Source organism: Chiloscyllium plagiosum, unplaced genomic scaffold, assembly GCF_037043375.1.
Source record: "Chiloscyllium plagiosum isolate Xiang-an unplaced genomic scaffold, Cpla_swu_hap1 HiC_scaffold_4, whole genome shotgun sequence".
NCBI lineage: Eukaryota > Metazoa > Chordata > Chondrichthyes > Orectolobiformes > Hemiscylliidae > Chiloscyllium > Chiloscyllium plagiosum.
The window spans coordinates 47,859,934-47,879,933 of NW_028270142.1; the positions used below are offsets into that span (position 1 = coordinate 47,859,934).

General features: G+C 40.3%; 1 long non-coding RNA gene across 1 annotated transcript in view; it reads left to right on the top strand.

Annotated features, from left to right (window-relative positions):
* LOC148150136 (uncharacterized) overlaps positions 1–20,000 on the top strand; it is a 27,557-nt gene that overhangs the window by 2,323 nt on the left and 5,234 nt on the right. Inside the window, exon 2 of the long non-coding RNA XR_015756834.1 lies at positions 1,075–1,175. This is a non-coding gene — a long non-coding RNA (uncharacterized LOC148150136). The remainder of the gene's footprint in view (positions 1–1,074; positions 1,176–20,000) is intronic.

Here is a 20,000-nt window from a genome sequence, read left to right on the forward strand (position 1 = left end):
TAATCAACAGAAAGGAAAGTTCAAAAGTGACAATCTGTAATTGTGCATGAGCAAGGTACCACCAAGCACCAAAAGACATACTTCTGGGATAAGGTGGTCATTGTCACATTCAAAGTTCCAAGTTTGACAGCCTACAAAAATGCTAACAAAAGCCTACACAGAACCACATCAGTTATCTCATAGAATCCTGACAGTGTGTAAAGAAGCCATTTGGCCATCAAATCTATACTGACCCTCTCAGACTCAATCCTCCCACCTATCCCTGTAACCCCACATTTATCCTGAATAATAAACCTATCCTACACATCCATGGACAGTACGGGCAATTTAGCATGGCCTGCACATCTTTGGACTGTGGGAGGAAACCCATGCAGAAGTGGGGAGAATGTGCAAACTCCACGCAGACTGTCACCCATGGCTAGAATTGCTAACTGCTGTGCCACCATGCTGCCCTTGTGGCTATCTGTGGAAGCATCTAAACTGTCTCTCAACAAAGAAAAAGAAAACTAAACTATAGAACTTCTAGAGGCACAGAAGCCTTGTCAAAACTTAAGGTTGAGCACAAATATGAAATTGAATAGATCAAGGCTAAAAAAGTCTTAGAACAATCCAGCTATCTCATAGAGACTACTGACCTAAAAGTCCATCTATTAGCAATTACAAGATCAAGCTTGAAAATTGAAAAAAGGGAAGGCTACTGTACATTTCCAGAACTCCTCAACACAATCGCTCTTACACAATTGGCACAATATAGTTGTAGAGGAAAAAAGTCTCTCATTCATAATAATATTCATTTCCTGAGATTACTGTCAATGATAGCTGAGGAAAACCTGCAGCTGCAAATTAAGAGCGTCGCTGTTATGTTGAAAAAAGACACTCGAGAAAGAACAAAAATCTTCCATTAAATTTGCAAAAGACTTTCATGGAGATGCACCTGCAGGACAAGACTGATCTTTTGAAAAAGAGACTTAGAAATATTTGGTGAAATAAATCAACTTGCCATGTAGCCTACAGACCACAGTGTTAAACAGGAACATCTCATAGATCCTGATCCAGAAGTCTATTCCTTCACAGACGATGGTGCACTTCCACGTTTTGATGGTTTTCCAGAAACGTCCATGTTTGCAGAGATGCTTCCATTCCACTCCACCATGTGTTCTCCCTCTGAGACAATGGTAAGAGACTGTTTACATCTTCTATATCCTCCAAGAGATCCAAGAACTCTGTTAGATCCAGCCAAAGAGACTTGTTAGGAGAGAGGTATAAGGAAGTTGGTATAAAGGGGTAAATGTTCATGATTAAATGGATTACCATAAGATAACTAGGGGGAGGGGCATGGGGTTATAGTGTAAAGGGTTAATTATATCTTTACTTCAAGCCCAGCTATTGAGCATGTGCAAAGGAGATAACTGATAGTGATACCAGATCACATGGAACCAAAGCCTTGTAAACCGTTACGATTAGTTAATGTTCACTCCAAAGACTGGAAACAACTGTTATATCTAGTCTCCAATTCATTATAGTTTGAGACAGGATACCCCAAATTGTCCAGCTTTTGGCTGAGGAGGGATGAACTTCTTACCATTCCTTGTTCATCTCCCCCCCCCCCCCCCCCCACCCCCCCCCCCCCCCCCACCTTGGTTGGTCACACAGCAAGGTTAATTAAAAGGGATTCCCTCACTTATAGATAATGTTCTCCCAGACTAAATGAATTTATGTTTTAAAAGGAGCCTATTTATCCAGGCTTTTTAAACAAAAGAATGAGTTTGTTGCTAAACATGAAATAATAACTCAATGTATTTACACAGGGATTAAAAGTAAGAAGTGTGAAAGAAAAATGTTGTTCGATATTATGGTGAAAGCCTGTGTGAATCATTCAAATAAACAACTAAGTAATAATGTCACTTTGAAATAAAATAAAATCAGACTTTCTCTTCTGTTTCTTTTGGCACAGTTTGGCAGAATTTTGATTGGAGAGCATTGAACATTGAGAGGGCATACTTGGCATCTATGGTGATGAGCATACACATGTACAACAGCAAGAATTCTGTGCCAAATATCATGAATATGATGAATCAACAGTACAAAGTTGGCATGATTTGCTTGGAAACGCACAAAAAGTTGAAATGAACCAAGGGGCTTGGAAGGAAACCTCCCTATCTCTGTAGTGCACATTGCAGCAGTTACAATGCAGTTTCTCACTGTCCTGCAAGCATTACAAAGCAGAAATTATGTGAGGCATGTTCTCTGCCATCACAACAATGGCTGGAGGGTTGTAGGTTATGGGGCTGGAGGTGGTTACAGAGATAGGGACATTCAAGACTAAAAATACTTTGCAGCAACACAAACTATGACAGAAATGCCCCACTCGAAAGCAAGTTTGTGAGCCAGTTATGAAGTCCCAAATTTATGCAACCACTCTCGCTAGATAAGAATAACACATAGGAAGGAATAAAATCATGGCAACATTCTTACCCACAAGTTCTCAGCAACCTCAAGCACCTCATAGATTCTCAAAGTCTGGGGACTCTCGAATCCCAGGAAGATTTTAATTCGACACTGGATTAGTCACACAGAATGTGACATATTTATTATTGAGTGGGATGTGAGCACAACTTGCGAGACCTAAATTTATTACCCATCTCTAATTTTCCTGGAACTGGGTGGTTGGCTAGGAATTTCAGTGGATAGTTAATAGTCAATGACACAGCTGTGATTCTGCAATCACATGTAGGTTAGACCAGGAATGGGTTGCGGATGTACTTTTCGAAAGGACATTAGGGAACCAGATAAGATTTTGTTTTGACAGTCAAAAATAGATAAATGATCATCATTACACAAGGTTTTAATTCCACATTTTATTGTATTTAATTATCATCTGCTATGCTGGGGTTCAAACCTTTGTCCCTCGAGCATTAACCTTTCCTTCTGGTTACCAGCTCAGTGGCATTATTGCTATGACAGTGCCTTACCTGTTTTGTCTGAGTGTTTGGACTGAACTGTAAAAATGTCCTTCCTGGTTTACCGCAGTCATGTGACTTCTGGCATGTGACTCATGCACACACTGCAGGCATCCATGAAGCCATATGCTTCAATAAAGGTACAGAACACACAAGACTGTGGTCAAGTGAACGCAGAACATTGTCAAAGCAGCCACAAATCAGATAGATGGCTAGAAGACGTGCTATTTTTGGATTTCCTATTGGATCAAGAGGCCTATTAAGAACATGACTGTACCATCAACGACATTGAAGAAGCTTGATGCCATCCTGGACTAAGCAAATTGTTTGATTGGCACCATATCCTCAAATATTCACTCCCTCCCTCAACATGCAGTGGCAGCATTGCAGAGCATCTACGAGATGCACTGCAGAGATTACTTTGAAAGTGTCTTCCAAACCCACGAACATTGCAATCTCAAAGGACAAGAGCAGTCACAAGGGAATACCACCACCTGCAAGTCCCTTTCAAGCCATTCACCATCCTGACTCAGAAACATTTCGCCAAACCTTCAGTGTAGCTGGGTCAAAATTCTGGAACACATTCACTCCGTACACTGTGGGTGTACCTACATCAAATGGATAGCAGTGGTTCAAGAAGGTGCTGACACGGCCAAGTGACACCTCCATCCCTAAAATTATTTTTGTTTGAAATAAAAAGATCATCTTAATTGGGCCAGAATCTTGCCAATCCTGATGGAATTCAACTTATCCCAGTTTGGATTGATGTAAATTTTGAATTGCATTTATTGCCAACCACTACTTAAAAAGGAAAGAAGTCAAACAACAAAATCATCCAATTGTAACACTTTATCAGTTTTGTTATCCTACTGGCTAGAGGCCAATCAATTTGTAGCACTGTTGCACAGGTGACCTTTTGCTGAACCTATAAATAATCACTTAGTCATGGTAATAATGATTGACGGTAACCAAATGATTATTTGTGGCAGTTACTGGCCAGAATTGTAAAACCTGCCTAGTCAAAAGTCCCACAAGAGATGGAAGGAAATGTGAAAATGAGAGCCATGTGGCAGTAGTTATAGCCCTTCGAGGGTGAAGAACAACCCAAACTTATCACAAAATTTAAAAGATTTGCTTGGTTTGTGTTTATTTGTTTTCACAGCCAGAGTTGTCCCTTTCTCCCCCTCTGAATTTAAGCTCAACGTAAGTTTTGCTCCTTATATTATGTCTCAAATCATGTTCACCAATCATTGTTTGTCTCTGTTGGCAATCAGTCTGGATTTTAAATTCTCAAAAACAAAAAAAAATAGAAGTATGGATGCTGGAAATCTGAAACAAAAATAGAAATTGCTGGAGAAATGCAACAGGTCTGGCAGCATCTGTGGTGAGAAAGCAGAGTCAACATTTTGGGTCTCATCACCCTTCTTCAGAACTGAACGTTGTTTGAAGTTCTCTTTCTTGTTTTCAAATCCCTCCATTGCTTCACCCCTCTTTATCTCTCAATATCTCTGAGATACCTATGCTTCTCTAATTCTGTCCTGTCCATAAAGCTGTCTTAAGCAAACATGGAATTGGCAACATGAAGCCAGATTACAGTAGATAGAAGGATTTGCAACACAGAAAAATATCTATTTGATTATCAGTCAGTGCAACCATACTCCCAGCTGCTCTTGATGCTAGCTCAAATATTTAGCACTATGTGAGTGGCCATTCAAGTTATGTTGTGATGATACAAAAATTACTAGAATGGAAAAAAAAATAGCTACAATATTGTTTTTTTTCCCCTTGAAATTATTATTTATTATTTGTTAAAATTTTTATATATTCTTGGGAAGTAATTCTGTTACTTGTTGAAAGCATAGTAAATATAAATTATCCACAGGGATACAGATTACAATGATCCTTTTTAATACAAGCTTTGACAATTAGAGTATAACTCATAAATATAACACAATGGGTAGAACTTTTGAATGATATAGGCTATGGCGAGAAATAGACAGAATTGCAGAAGTCCAACAAGGTGTTTCTCATGTCAGGAATCATTTAATTAAATTCCGAGTGTCAAGGTAAGATTCGTCCTAGTCAGCAGTGTGTTGCCTATTAAGCGAGGTTGTTACTTGTTAACTAACTGTTAACTGCAGATCACTGTTCATTAATATGCAGGTTTCTAATGTACCGCTCATTACAAGCAAACTGGACACCATGAATTAGACACCAGAGCAAGTACTTATTGACTTCAGCTCACTTCCTGCTCCAAAGGATCTCCATGTTGGACACCAGGACACCACATCTTGGTCCATGAGGTGTGTTTAGTAAAATGCACTGAAAAATCTCATTAGACTTTGCAGAAAGAAACCCTCCATGAAACTTGATGAAAGTAACATTTAGCCATAAAAAGATAAGGTTCAGCCAATATTTTGTGCACCAATTTTCCATGTTGCTTATTATTCTAGATTTCCCTTTAAACCTGAAAGCAGATTTGTAATTAGCTCAATGTTTGATTGAATGTGCATATCTTAATAATTCAATTTGAAAGTAAAAGGTGAGAATAAAATCCAAAATTCTCTCTTTGACAGCCCCTTGAAGCAAGGAGGACACTTGCTATGGAGTATAGCTCATGATAGAAACATGTGCATGGAGTCTTAACATGGACCTTCTACGAGGGGTTCACCAAATAGGATGTAAAAGAACTTAGTGGAGAGGAGCTAACCAGTACTGTAAGAGCTTTCTATGAGTTGTATGGTGTTCTGGTCAATGCTTCAATGCCTATTCTTAGTGTTAACAGCGTGTAGCTAAGGTAGTAATGTGTATTTCCTCTTAAAATCAAGCCTGATGTCTCAGAACAGACTGTCGTGTTTCTTAGATGTAATATAACTGGTTCTAAGGAATATGGAATAAAGCCTCACTGTTTACTCAAGAGCAAACTTATATTCTGTGGAATACATCACCTGGTCATCCTTCCCAACTTGTTACCAGTAAGAAGATTGATTGCAACAAATATATCCCGTAAAATTTGGCTCATAACCAACATTATAAGAATCATAAAATCCTGACAATGTGGAAACAGACCATTTGCCCCAACAAGTCCACACCGACCCTCAAAGAGTAATCCATCCAGAGCCATTCCCCTACCCTAATATCCTACATTTTCCCTGACTAATGCACCTAACCTACATATCCCTGAACACTATGGACAATTTAGCATGGCCAATTCACTTTGTCTGCACATCTTTGGACCATGGGAGGAAACACACACAGACACGGGGAGAATATGCAACTCTACATAGAGTCGCCCGAGGCCGGAATCGAACCCATATCTCTGGCGCTGTGAGGCAGCAGTGCTAACCACTGAGCCACTGTGCCCCTCCTAACCACTGAGCCACCATGCCACCAAAAACTGGAGTAGCTACATGAGATTACTTTCCAACTCTTACTGTTTGCTTATTTGGAAACAATTTCCATTGAATATGTGCTGCAAATCTTCCAGAGGTAATAAATTCTAATATAGTCTTCCTGACATGTAGTTCCTGAAAGTGAAGAGATTCGTCAATTTCACTTAAAGGATAGTGGAAATTTGTAACTCAAAAGTAAGTTCAGGTAATTTTAATAAACTATGAAAGGAATTGATATCGGAACAGAAGAAGACCAACTTACCTGTCGAATCAGTTCCACTATTTAATAATCTGTTTCTAACTGAATGGCAAAACAGGTTCAAGGGGCTGATTAGCCTTTCGATTGATCCCATATTCCTAATGAAGCAAGGCCCTATACACCTGAAATAAAGTTTCATTCCCATTGTATTTCAGCTCTTTGAGTTAAAGACCATACTCCAGTGGAATTGTTGATTACATTTTTGTACTCATTGACTAGCTTTAACTTTCTTGTGCATTTGGACTCCGACATTACTTTCCTGCTCTGCAGCTCCCGGCCACTGTTTATGGAAAAGACTTGGATTTTTTTTCCTTCTTTGGCCCACATTGACCATCTGCAATAGAATTTCCCATTGTTAATTATCAGTTTACACATATCACACAAATGTAGCAATTCATAACAAAGTATGGACTGTCACTACATGAGTATCTTTCTGTCCTAATCCAACTGATCCAAAATATCTCTGTATGGGTAACTTGGGATTAAAATAAATCAGAGGAGAAAGTGAGGACTGCAGATGCTGAAGATCAGAGCTGAAAATGTGTTGCTGGAAAAGGGCAGCAGGTCAGGCAGCATCCAAGGAACAGGAGAATCGACGTTTCGGGCATTAGCCCTTCTTCAGGATTAAAATAAATCAAACAATTGAAAGCAGGTCACATGTTTTATCAATTAAGGTATACTGCTATTTGCACTTAAGTGGTATTTTAGAATGTTGTTAAGTATGTCTGATTCATACAGTGATAGTGCCCTGATATCTAGACTAAAAGGCACGATTTCAGTTATATCTGTGTAAGAGTATCTACAAACAGGTTATTTAGAAAAACAATCTCCCCATAATGAATTATCAGACAGTCTTTTTGCTTTTCTCAAAGTGCCACAGTGAAGAGGATATTTTACTAATGTTTACAAAAAAAAAGCATTAAGTATTGGGTCCCAACCATTGTGGTCACACTGCTGAATGAGTCATAAAGGTGAAATGCTTGTTCTAGGATAAGACTGAAGTGATGCCAGGACATCTTGGAAGGAGCCGAGCTAGTTGTGTTCATGAAGCACTGACAAATCAGAGCCATTTGGCTACTAAATACATAGCAGGGAGGAATGAAAGCTGTCCATAAAAATGACCTGTCTTTCCCTGTATTTCGGAAAGGTAAGCAAATCCACCCAACAGCAACATATCTCAGAAAATGTGATACTGAGTGACTTACAGATACACACTCTCAAAACCAGCAGCCTCAGGACCAAACCTCTGCCAGATATTGGATTTTGCCAAATTTCAGATTGGGTGCTTTGGGCAGTTCAAGTTAGGTAGAGTGAAGTTTGATTGGGATATAGGGATAGACCAGCACACAAACAGCAAAACAGGTAACAAGTCTAGCACCTAGTCTCTGACTGAATTGTTCAAGGACTGTTTAATTCAGTATAAAATATGTCCAGAATTCACACAACACCAGGTTTTAGTGAACCAGATTTGAAAGCGTTTCCCTGTACCAATATGGTAGGAGTTGAGGTTTGCTGCTGGCAGCGCCCACTCAAAGAAGTACTCCTGTAATTAGAACCATAATTCCAAAGTTGTATGAATATTCTACGTTGAAGGCACCTCTGAAGACCAAAAAACAGTAGCAAATGGGTCAGGCCTCTGTAAGTATATTTGTATCACTATATATATCAAGAATATCAAGATCCAGCAGGGTTAGACTTACATCGCTTGGTAAGAGGATGTTACTGGAGGAACCTATCTTGACTCTACACACATAGATATCTTAAGTCCTCTTCAAATAAATACGAAAAGTTGGCTCTCAGCAGATATTTAGATTAGATTAGATTACTTAGATTAGATTAGATTACTTACAGTGTGGAAACAGGCCCTTCGGCCCAACAGGTCCACACCGACCCGCCGAAGCGTAACCCACCCAGACCCATTCTCCTACATTTACCCCTTCACCTAACACTACAGGCAATTTAGCATGGCCAATTCACCTAACCCCTGCACATTTTTGGATTGTGGGAGGAAACCGGAGCACCCGGAGGAAACCCACGCAGACACGGGGAGAATGTGCAAACTCCACACAGAGAGTCGCCTGAGGCGGGAATTGAACCCGGGTCTCTGGCGCTGTGAAGCAGCAGTGCTAACCACTGTGCTACCGTGCCGCCCTTTGTGAGCAGAGGATGTGAATTATATGCCTGGAGGCTGTACTCATTGATCTCACGTTGAGAAGTGTGAGCAGCTTTCTGTAAATGCTCAAAAAAAGAAAAAATTTGCATTTAGGTAGCACTTTCAAGAAGTCTCAGGCCAACCCAAAGTACTTTAAACCATTGAAATATTTTTGAGATGTAGGCTGAAATTTGATGTCGCCTTGAACGGTATAAGCAAAGGCAAGAAACTTGGAAAATTCAGCAAAGATGGAAAAATCCAATTCACAACTTCAAGAAAATAATTTACTGTTTTCCCCTTGGAGTTCAAATGGCAAGTTCCACATCTCTAACACGAGCTAACTATTTTTGTTTTCAGGTATTTGCATCTCACTGTTAGCTAAACTTACCTGATTTCTGTGAGATGTCTCACAGGCTAATCAAGCAATAGCATAAAATAGTCACTCTCACAGAATCAAATCCTAGAGGCAATACTAACACCATCATCTTGCTAAAGGGATAGACTTCGAACAGATCTGGCAACTCAAGACTGGCCAACTTTGAGGTATTGTGAGCCCTCAGTAGCAGCCCTCAGTACTCAAACACAATTTTTAACTTCATAGTTTGGCATATTTTCCACTCCATCATAATCATCAAGCCAGGAATCAGTCCTAGTTCAATGAAGAGATGCAGGAGAACAGGCATACCTAAAATGCGATATCAACCTGGTGAAGCTAAAACACAGTACTACTTGTGCAACAAGCAGAATTGGAAATAAGTGATAGAGCTAAGTAATTCTTACCCATTGGATCAGATCTAATCTCTACAATCCTGTCACCTACAATCTTGAGTTGTGGTGAACAATTATACAACTCACTGGAGCAGGAGATTCCACAAATATCCCCATCCTCTGTGATGGGGGAGCTCGACATGGCACAGAGGAAGATGCTTATATTGGTTTGAGGTTCATCAGCTCAGGACATCTCTGCAAGAGTCCTAGGTCCAACCATTTTCATCAATGATCCTCTCTCCATTATAAGGTCAGAAGTGTGGATGTTCAAAGATGATTGCACAATGTTCAGCACCATTCGCAACTCCTCAGATAGCAGTGCAAGTTGAAATGCAACAAGATCTGGACAATATCTAGGTTCAGGCTGATGAGCCAAGTAACTTTTGTGCCACATGAATGCCAGGCAATGACCATATCTACTAAGAGTCAATCTAACTACCACCCCTTGACATTCAGTGGTATTACCAGCACCAAATTCTCCACTATCAATATTCTGTAGGTTACCATTTACTAGAAACTGAACTGGAATAGCTATACAAGAATTGAAGCTACAAGCACAGGTGAAAGGCTTGGAATCCTGCAGTGAGTAACTTACTTCCTGACTCCCCAAAACCTATCCACTATCCACAATGCGCAATCAAAAGTGCAGCTTCAATAACACTAAGAAGCTTGACACCATTCAGGACAAAACAGCCCACTTAATTGATTTGATATCCACAAACATCCGTTACCTGTACTACTGACACTCAGTAGCAGCAGTGTGTACTAGATACACTGAAAACATTCACCAAGTTTCTGTAAACAGCACTTTCCAAGCCCACAGCCATTTCCCATCTGGATGGATGAAGAGTTGTAGTCACATCAGAACACCAACAACTGCAAGCTCCCGTCCAAGTCACTCACTGTTCTGACCTGGAAATATATTGCTGTTCCTTCACTGTCACTGAGTCAAAAACCTGGAATCCCTCTCTAATGGCAGTGTGGGTCAGACTAGACCAAATGGACTGCATCAGTTCATTGAGGCAGCTCACATCACCTTCTCAAGGGCAACTTGAGATAGGCAGCAAATGTTGGTCTCGCCAGCAATGTCAGCATCCATGTATGAATTAAAAACAAAATTTACTAAAAACATGTAACTATCTGATGATAAAAAAATCAGTTTGGATATTAAACAATAGCAGCACCTCAGGGAAAAATAATTAAGATATACTCCTCACACAATCTTTGCGTGTTTGGTTCAAATTCTGCAATTCCTTCTGAATTGCATGTCTGCAGCTTGGTGCATTAAGTCAGGATCTTTTAACAAAATAATCCTGCTGAAGGACTTGTCCATTACTCAAAACATGCCTGCTTATCGCTTGTTTGTTATAATGTTAATGATTTCTTCCCTAAATCTATGCCTAATACATCTACCTAATTCTCATATTCTAGACAGGCTAGTCTGCAGCAAAAGCACATATATCGGCATGAGTCATGTTTCAAAGTTTGCAGGGACACTGCAAGGTATTCAGAATCTTGCTAGATTTGATGTTCAATACAATTGCTGATATATAAAAGTAAAATATTTTGCTTCACACTGAATAAACACTTAAATATTTATTTCAATTGATTTGTTGCACTGATTCATGATCTGTTGTGGAGTGGTCAGCAGCTTGTTAATCATCATTTCCCTGATTTCTCCCAATGGTCAAGGCTATCATTACAAAGCTATTCTACTGTGTAGAATGCAGTCACATACAAAGATTAACTGTTTGAGGAGTACTATTTGAATTTTTAACATTTGTTTTTCGTTAAAAACAATGATGACTTTTGTTGGCCATCACCGATTGTCTTTGAGGAGATGTGGGTAAGCTTCCTTATTTAACTGTTGCAGTTGTATAGATACATCCCACAATGCAGCTTGGAAGGGAGTTGCAGGATTTGAATGTGTGACAGTGACAGAATGGCGATTTACTGCAAGTCGAACGGTGTGCGACGGACATGTCCGTGCTGGCGATGGTATTCCTGTTCTTGTCCTTCCTTTGTCCTTCTAGGTAGTAGAGGATGTTGTTTGGGAAGGTGATCCTGAAGAAATCTCGGTGAGTTGATGCAGTGTTTTGTGTGGATGGTACATATGGTGACCATTGTATATCAGTGATAGAGGGAATAAATGTTGGTGGATGGGCTGTCAATTAAGTGGCCTGCTTGGTCTTGACTGCTGGTAAGTTTCTTAGCCATTTGGAGTTGCATTAGGCAAATGGAGAGTGTATGGGATAGTTCTGCATGAGATAAATTTAATACACACTTGATAAATTTGCTACACACACTATTTAGTAATTGCTGAGCAAATATGTGACCCTGTTTTAGGGGTTTATGTTGCTATAATAATCACTTCTTAGTCATGCCACCAGTTGTGTTTTGATATAAGCATGCAGTACACTTTAAGGGAACCATTGGCAAATTGTAATATTGCCTCAAATATGAGAATTCCGTGATACTGATCAGGGAATGGGAGGCAATCTGAAAGCACCATTATCCATTGTTATATGCAGATGGCTGGCCACAATTTACCCAATATGCTAGTCAGCTAAGTCTCTAGACTGCTGGTAGAATATGTAATGTTAAATTTTATGTGTCAACTCATTCATCAAGAAAAAGTGAACTTCTCTATTTTAGGCAGCATTGAGTGTCATAAGACCACAGCCACAGAGCATGCAGCGAGTATCTGAGCTTCATAGATGGTTGAGAGGTAGAATTGATTCTGGAATCAAGTCAAATCATGGAATGTTTGGACTTTTGCCTTGTATTGTGACTATGATGTTAATATGTCTGGTTCACTTAAGCTTTTGGTCAAGTCCAATCCCAGACTTGGGATTTGTAACTGATAGTGTCACTAAAGACTAAAGGGAAATGTCTAGAATCTTGGAAGAGAAACAGGGAACAATTTTCTATCTGGATAATATACTAGTTCATGACTTAATGAAGAAGGAACTTGATCAAATGGTCAGGGGCATGTTAATTGCACCACAGAATAGAAGTGCGTCACTAAATGGAAAATGCCAATACTCCATAACAATGGTTACAATTCTAGGACACATTTTCCAAGAATAAGGCACCAGAGGATCTAAGTAAGAGTAGAATCATTGGTGAATTTCCAGCGCAGAAATGTGTAAATGATGTAAAGTGCTTTTAAGCTTGGTAAATTAAGTGGAAAAGTTTATCGCCAACTTAACCAATCATAGTCAATCCATGGCAGAGTTTTTGAAAAAAAAGATAGCAATTTTGTATTTGACTTGATTTATTATTGTCAAATGTACTGAGAGACAGTGAAAAGTATTGTTTTGCGTGCTGTCCAGAAAAATCATACTTAACTACATCAGGGTAACAAAATGTAGAATATGTTTGCAGCAACAGAGAAGGTACAAAGAAAGATTAACTTCAATATATGAGAGGTCAGTTCAAATAGCAGGAAAGAAGCTGTTCTTGAATCTGTTGGTATGTGTTTGTCCGACTTTTGTATGTTCTGCCTGATGGAATAGAGTGGAAGAGAGTACAGTCAGGATTATGTTGGCTATTTTCCTGAGGCAGCGGGAAGTATATACAAAATCAATGGATAGAAGGCTGGTTTGTGTGTCTGGACTAGGCTGCATTCACAACTCCCTGTAATTTCTAGGGTAGAGTCAGTTGCCATACCAAATAGGATGCTTTCTATGGTGCATCTATAAAAATTGGTAACAGTCATTTTGGACATGTTGAATTTCCTTCCCCTCGTGAGAAAGGAAAGGTGTTGATGTGCTGGCGGTATTGGAGTCAGGAACAAACTGCGGTTTTTGAAAGGATTAAAGAGAGGTTACGTTTTGCTGCCACTCGATCCAAAATGTTAACTCTAATTTCTCTCCACAGATGCTGCTAGATCTGCTGAGCTTTTCCAGCAATTTCTATTTTTGTCACTTATTACTGTTCCTTTAACACTTTACCATCCAGACTCATTCATTGTAAAGGCCACCAATACACCATCTACAGGACTACAAGTAGTCCTTATTCCAGTACAAACTAATGGAGCACAAAATCTCAAGAGCTTTGATGGAGACTAAACAGAGTTACATAAGAATAGTGTCGTAAAAACTTATGGTGTAGGTGGTAGCATACTGGCATGGATTAAAAGATTGGCTGGCTAACAGGAAGCAGAGAGTAGACACAAATTAGTCTTTTTCAAATAGGTAGGATGTATCAAGTGATGTGCCACAGGGGTTGTTTCTGAAGCTTCAACTGTTTACAATTTATGTAAATGTCTTGAATGGAGAGATGGAAGATGTGGTTGCTGAATTTGCTGATGACACAAAGATGAGTAGGAGCACAAGTTGTGAAGAGGACGAAATGAGGCTGTAAAAAGATAAAGATGGATTAAGTGAGTGGGCTAAGATGCGGCAAATTGAGTATAATGTGGGAAAATCTAAAATTGTCCATTCTGATAGGAAGAGTGAAAAAAGAAGCATATTATTGAAATGGTGAGAGATTTCAGAGCTTTAACATGCAGAAGGATCTGAATGCTCTAGAATCACTAGTTTGCAAGTGCAGCAAATAATTAGGAAAGTTAATAGAATGCTTATTGTATAGTGATCTGGGTAGAAAAGTAGGGAAGTTATGCTTCAGTTATTCAGAGCATTGGTGAGACCACACCTGGAGCACTGTGTACAATATTGGTCTCCTTATTTGCGGAAAGATGTAAATGTGTTTGAGACAGTTCGGAGAATGTTTACCAGACTAATATCTGTTATTGGTGAGTTGTATTGTGAGGAAAGATTGGGCAGATTAGGCTTGTATCTGCAGGAGATTAGAAGAATAAGAGAAGACTTAATGGAAATTTATAAGATCCTGAGTGATTTTGACTGGTTGGATGTGGAAAGGATAGTTCCTCTTGTGTGAGAATCTAGAAAAAGGCATCACTGTTTAAAAATAAGCAATGGTCCATTTAAAATAGGTGAGGACAAATACTTTCCCACAGAGTTTCTTTGCAACTCTCTTGAAATGACAATGAGAGTAGGTCTTCAACTAATTTTAAGGAAGAGGTAAATAGATGCTTGTTACTGAAGTGGGTGAAAAGCTATCAGGACAATGCAGAGATCTGACTTGTGATCAAACAACAGATGAGTCTATTAAGTGGCAAAGTTATCTTGAGTGGCCAAATGACGTACTGCTGCTCCTATATCAGATATTAGCAGTTTCATGGGGGTGAAGCAGGATTGCAGACTACCTCATGGGACTGAGTTTCCAGATTGTGTGAGTACCAATCTGTGGTAAGATTATTTGGATTGAACAGACTCAGAAAGATTCCTCTATGCTTTGGCTAATGAGATATTTCTATAGAATTATCAAGCAACAAGTAAAGGCATTTATACTCTTGAGGGCAGCAGTGGATCAAGAAGAAAAAAGAGGATCTTATTCTTGTGGAAGAGGTAGAATCTTATGCAAGCTGTAACTAAACTTTAACAGGAACTGAGAGATAACTCGGACAACTTTGTGCTGCTCAAAAATCTGACAATGAGTAGAGAAAGGGCACAGATAACTCTGTCTGCAAGAGTGGTTGAAATGTGTTCCAGCTCACTAAGTGCTGAAGGCATACCACAAGCAAAAACGAGACTTCACAGTAGTAGTGGTATCAATTGGTTACAGAATGTTTCTTGCCAAAGTTGACGTGAGAAAAAATCTCCAGAAACCCCACAGAGGACATTTAGGTCACATAGAAAAAGAGCACAGCCATCAGTGTGCTGGCCATGCAAAAGCATCAATTAGCTGAAGCCTAATTGGACTTCAACTGGCTTTATCATTGGAGAATATGGCAAGTGGAGCATAAAAGTTGTGGGGTATTCCAATGGAGGTGGACCCCTCACCAGGCCAACTGAGCTTGGGGAACACTATATGAGTGAAGGCAATTCAGGACATATCACTCAGTCAACAAGACCGGATTACACTCCTTGGAAGATGATCCTTGAGGGTGATCAAAGGTGCCCCAGCCCTCACGTCTGTCTTGGAGTTTAGATCTTCCTTTGAGGTCGTGAATTATTGTTAGTGTAAGTTCGTACGCAATGTGGCCTCCATCCTGGCACGTTTGCATCAACTCTTAAATAGGTATCAGACTTGGAAATGGTTGCATAGCCAAGCCATAGGTTACAAGAAAGTGAAGAAAAGCTATCATCCTCAAAGATGTTAGCACACTATGACCCCAAGCAAGATCTGTTGGTGACATGCGATGCCTCCCTTTCCAGCTTCGGGGTAGTATTAACTCACAGGCGGCCCAGTAGCATATGCTTCCAGGACTTTGGCTAATGCAGAGCTCAAAACATCCAGATAGCGAAGAAAGGTTTGGCAATTATATTTGGAATCAGGAAGTTCCATCAATTCCTTTACAGACATTAACTTGTAATAATAATAACAGACCACAAACCTCTGCTGGGTCTACTTAAGGAGGACAAGGCAATATCGCCCATAGCTTCAGGCCAAATTCAGCTGTGGGCTCTAATACTAAGTGTGTATAATTTCAAGATGGAACATCATCTTGAAGCAGGTAGCAAATGCAAATGCATTGAGCTGCCTCCTGTTGGCAGTGTTATCGACCCGGAAGAGTCCATAATGGTTTTAAATTTCATGGACACTTCCAATCACAGCTAACAATATCAGACTGTGACTGCAGAAAGATCTGGTCCTTGCAAAACTGAAACAGCAGGTAGTGATAGGTGAAACCAATGAGCTGTCACACCCAGAATTAAAACCTTTGAGGACCCAGAGAGACCAGCTAACGGTAGAGAGTGGCCACCAGCTACTGAGTCATCCAGGGGTTTCCAAAAAGAACATGTTGGTGAGATGTTATGTCTGATGACCAGGATTGGATGCAGATGTAGCCATGTCGGTGGGACAGTGGCCAGAATGCCAACAAGGACAAAAAGTAATGCCAGCAACTCCCCCACATTCGTGGGACTGGCTGGGTAAACCCTAGACTCAGTTACATGTTGACTATGCTGGTCCTTTCATGGCCTCAATGATGTTAATCACTGTGGACACACACTCAAAGTGGCTGGATGTGCATAAAGTTCATTTGTCAAACATGGAGACCATGATAGAAAAACTGCACGCAACGTTTGCATTACACAGACTAGCAGAAATGTTGGTCACAGATAATGGGCCATCATTTACCAGCAGGGAATTTGAGTATTTCCTAAACATGAATGGTATTTGACATATAAGGACAACTCATACCATCCATCTTCAATAGTCTAGTAGAAAGAGCATTCCAAACTTTGAAGTTCACTGTACCAGTTACCAAACTGTCCCGGTTCCCATTTGATTTTAGGAACACTCCTCATGCAACTGCAGAGCTGGCTCCAGTAGAGTTACTAATGTGGAGAAGGCTCCACACCAGGTTGAATCTGATCTTCCCTGACATGGGAGGAGGGTGAAACGGCATCAGGAACACCAATGTCGAATACAAGATTCTACTAAGTGGGAAAGACAGTTTACTTCAAGGGACGAAGTTTGGTGTAGGAACCATGGGAATAGCCCTAGATGTGTCGGAGGGATGGTCGTCACAGTGTCCAGTCTAGTGACATATAGAGTTTGGGTATGTGCAATGGTCCTGAACAAGCACATGGACCATATGAAAGCTGCAAACTTGCGAACGATATAGGAACAAAACATGCTTCATTCTTCCACAGCCTTTCGGACTGTTCCGAAAGCCATTGTTTTTCTCTTTCTGTCAATTCTGAAGATACCTTGGAATCTGGGATGAACACGGCAGATATCGTTGTTTCAACACCTTTGCTGACTGATGAACAGAATGAATTTCTTCCAAGCTGCTTCGGGCACAGGAGGTCAGTTGCTGCCCACATCAAAGGCAGAGTTGGTGCTGAAATGCCCCAGGAGGAGCAATAAAACAAAAACCAATCTATGTCCTCAGACTCAGAGGGGGAGGTCAGCCAGGTGGACCTCATGGAATATGAGTTTCCTGATTGTGGCTGTTAATCTGGTCCATTCAGAGATCCCTGGCTGACAGATATAAACAAGAGTGTCAAACATCCTGTTCACTCCAGGAATCTCCATGTGTAAATAAAAGGTGACTTGGCAATGGGATACAGGCCTCTGTGGAGTTATTTCACAGTTGAAGATGTTTCAGCTATGAACACAGAGCAGAGCTATCCTAGGACTATGATCATTGGTCATTGATAATCACAACCACTTTGTTTTGATGTTATTCTTTAAAAGACTTTCCCAAGATTTGTGCGATTTCAAACCAAATTCACTTATAGAGTCATAGAGTCATAGTTCATAGAGCATCTCGCCATTCTGTTTCCCAGGAACTTAAGGACCTTATCCACAAAGGGGTCATTGATTCTCCCTGTCTGCCATATCCATAGTAAATGTTATAAACCATGTTGGGGGCATACTGATTGTCAGGTGAACAATGACCTTTCAAATATGGCACTAGCACCATAGAGTCATCAAGATGCACAGCATGAAAAAAGACCCTTTGGTCTAACTCGTCGATGCTGACCAGATATCCCAACCTAATCTAGCCCCATTTGCCCATATCCCTCTAAGCCCTTCCTATTCATATACCCATCCAGATGCCTTCTAAATGTTGTAATTGTACTAGCCTCCACCACGTCCTCTGGCAGCTCATTCTACATATGCACCAACCTCTGCATGAAAACGTTACTCCTTAGGTCCCTTTTATACCTTGCCTCTCTCACCCTAAACCGATGCCATCTAGTTTTGGACTCTCCCACCCCAGGGAAAAGACTTTGACTATTTATCCTATCCATGCCCCTTATGATTTTAAAAACCTTTATGAGGTGATCCCTCAGCTTTCGATGCTCCAGGGAAAACAGCCCTCGCCTATTCAGCTTCTCCCTGTAGCTCAAATCCTCCAACTCTGAAAACATCCTTGAAAATCTTTTCTGAACCCTTTCAAGTTTCACAACATCCTTCTGTTAGGAAGGAAGCCAGAATCACATGCAGAATTCCAAAAGTGGCCGAACCAACATCCTGTACAGCCGCAACATGACCCCCCAACTCCTATATTCTGGATTAGTGCTGCTGGAAGAGCACAGCAGTTCAGGCAGCATGCAAGGAGCAGTAAAATCGACGTCAATTTTATTGCTCCTCGGATGTTGCCTGAACTGCTGTGCTCTTCCAGCACCACTAATCCAGAATCTAGTTTCCAGCATCTGCAGTCATTGTTTTTACCCCAACTCCTATGCTCAATGCTCTGACCAATAAAGGGAAGTATACCAAACACCTTCTTCACTATCCTATCTACCTGTGACTCCACTTTCAAGGAGCTGTGAACCTGCACTTCAACGTCTCTTTGATCAGCAACACTCCCTAGGACCTTACCATTAAGTGTATAAGTCCTACTAAAATTTGCTTTCCCAAAATGCAGCACCGTACATTTATCTAAATTAAACTCCACCTGCCACTCCTCAGCCCATTGGCCCATCTGATCAACATCCCATTGTAATCTGAGGTAAAACTTCTTCGCTGGCCATGACAACAATTTTGGTGTCATCTGCAAACTTATTAGCAATACCTCCTTTGTTCATATCAAAATCATTTATATAAATGACAAAAAAGTAGTGACAAATCACTTTCTCCATTTATTCAAAATGCATCATTAATATTTTTTCATGTTGAACTGTATCTGCCACCTGCCTGTGCCATTATTGTGTACATAAATTTTTTGGCAATCTTTAAGTCACAACATAAAATCACGTAAAAGAGAAGAAGGCCATTTAACCCATTGTTTCTGTGCTGGATTTTGAAAAAAACTTTCCACTTAATCCCATTGCCTTGATTTTTCCCAATGGCACTATAATGATTCCCTTTTCCAGTATATATCCAATTCTCCTCACAAGGTTAGTAGAGAATATGCTTCTACCACCATTTCAGCCAGTGAATTGCAAATTGTAAAATCTTGTGGGATTAAGACATTTCTTCTCGTCACCTGTTCTGGGCTCTTTTGTCACTCATCTGCATTCTGTGTCCTCTGGTTAACACTCCATAAAATGGAGGAGCAGAAGTTGGCCACTTGGCCCATCAAGTCTACTTCAACATTCAATGAGATCATGGCTGAACTATTAGTCCTCAATTTCACTCACCTGCCTTTTCTGCAGAACCCTTGATTCCATTCCTGATTAAATATCTGTCTACCTCAACCTTAAAAAGACAGCCCTCTCTGGGAAAGAATTCCAAGTATTGACAACCCTTTGAGAAAAGAAATTCCTCCTCATCTCTGTCCTTAATGGACAATTCCTTCTCCTGAGATTATATCCTCTACAGTTTAGACTCTACCACAGGGCAAATAACTTCTCCACAACATTCAGAGCTAAGGACCCAAAACAACAGAACAATGCTGAGCACCCAAGCTCTGCCCAATTCATGGCCAATTTTAATCCTGCCGTCATTGTTAAAAGCCCAATTTGCATCTGCAAGACACG